The sequence below is a fragment of the Octopus bimaculoides genome, chromosome 11 (genome assembly GCF_001194135.2).
Source record: "Octopus bimaculoides isolate UCB-OBI-ISO-001 chromosome 11, ASM119413v2, whole genome shotgun sequence".
Lineage (NCBI taxonomy): Eukaryota > Metazoa > Mollusca > Cephalopoda > Octopoda > Octopodidae > Octopus > Octopus bimaculoides.
The window spans coordinates 24,332,800-24,335,030 of NC_068991.1; positions in this window are offsets into that span (position 1 = coordinate 24,332,800).

The following is a 2,231-nucleotide window of genomic DNA, read 5'->3' on the forward strand; positions in this document are numbered from 1 at the left end:
TTGTATAAAGGACCGTGGGCAAAGCCAGAGCAATGCGAAATAAATGCAAGGAATATCACAAGAAAACAAATATATGAATTAACGTAAATTAACCTTGCATTCAATATTTCGAGGTTATGACCCCATTTTCAAGAAATAAACGAATGTTGCAGATGTGTATGTGTGTGAGCGTGTGTGGAGTGGACATGCGCGGAAAGGTGATGCTATAGCAACCAGCTAGCTTCCTGTAACTCTCTTCTGTTGTTGATATTTGGTTTCCTCAGAGTATGGAGCTGGACATAAAAACACTACACTCGTGATAGACACAGAAATCAGAGAATTAGACCACAATCACCCATACAAATATTTAGGAATAGACGAAACAGCTAAAATGCACAGAAATGAAAGAGAAAATTAAGAGAGAGTATTACAGAAGAATTAGACTAATATTAAACACTGAACTCAATGCTAAAAATAAGATAATATGGATAAATACGCTAGCCATACCAGTCATAAATTACAGTTTCATCATAATAAACTGGAAGAACAGTGAATTGAGAAACTTAGATAGAAAAACCAGAAAACTATTAACAGCATGCCGAAGTCACCACCCCAAAGCCGACACAGACAGAATATATCTATTCCACTCGGAAGGAAGCCGTGGCCAAACGCAGATAGAGAACTACTATAAAATTACAACGGTTGGACTAGAAAAGTACTCGGAAACAAAAAAGTGGAAGACCACTGCATATAATAAAATAACACGAGAAAAATAGAACGTTTTTCTCTGTACACAAGGAGATGACAAAATACAAGACAAAAACAAAGTACACTGATGCACTGATCTCAGATGACAACATAGCAGAAATGGTCAAAGCGACAAAAAACATGAACTCAGAACTATAAAAGATACCAAAGAAGAAGTGGAAAAAGAAAATCACTCCATGGCTAAAACCCTGCAAGACTTGACAGAGAAGAAGTGAGCCTAAGTAAAAGCCAGAAATGGCTCAAAAGCTCTGGACTAAAAGCTGAAACGGAATGATTGATTCTCGCTGCACAAGACTAATGCCTGACCACAAACAACTATAAAAACAAAATAATGGAAACAGACCCTAACACCAAATGCAGAATGTGCAACCAGCACAATGAGACAGTGACAACATCATCTTTGGCTGCACATCCCTTGCCAAATCTGAATATATATACAGACATGACCAAGTAGGTAGTAATATCCACTGGACAATATACCAACACAACATTAAAACTGACAAGAAATGGTATAAACATGTTCCAAACAAGGCACATGACAACGACCAGGCCACAATCGTCTGGAATATGCCTGTTCAAGCTGACAAAGATATAAAAGCTAATCTCTCGGACATAATAATCAAGGATTGGGAAAAAAACACCTGCTTCTTTTTGGGCAATATTTTGGTCAGAAGGGAAATTGTAGTCTCTCCTTAACAAAACATTGCCCAAAAAGAAGTGGAGAAATTGCCTAAGTACAAAGACCTCGAAATTGAAGTATTCAAGATGTGGGGCATAAAGGTGAAAACAATACCAGTAATAATTGGAGCAATGGGCATAATAAAAAACATATGAACAAAAATTTAGAAGCTATACCTGGACCCTCGACACTACACACTATTCAAAAAATAGCCCCGCTAGGAACAGTGCACATCCTACGCAAGACACTATCAAGTCAATAATAAAACCCAAACAAAACAATCTACAAAACACAAGACATACTCTATATTGCAAATATCCAATAAAATAAACAACCACCAGCAATCCGCATACCCAACAGAAGAACAGAACTCGCATTGCATACACAACACACGATACAAACACTAATACAACAATAGATAACACCAGACCCCATAACAAAAGAAACTGACGGAATACAAAACCGAGAAGAGTTTGCACTCCCCCAAACAACAAAAAAGAACACGCAATGTTGCACATACCCCAGTAACACGGAGTTGTAGCTTGTGATGTAGTATAAATTTGCCTGAAACTACCAAATGTTGACTAATAATAATAATAATAATAATAATAATAATAATAATAATAATAATAATATTTATATAGAAAGGATTGAGGTAACTCCTCCTGAAGATATAGAGTCAAAATTTAAAGAAGAGTGCCATTTGCTATATCGTGAACAATATTTCGACATCTTGCGTGTCTTCCACTGGTTCAAAAAATAAATTTGTCAATCTACTTCATTTTCGTTTATATAGAAAGGATTG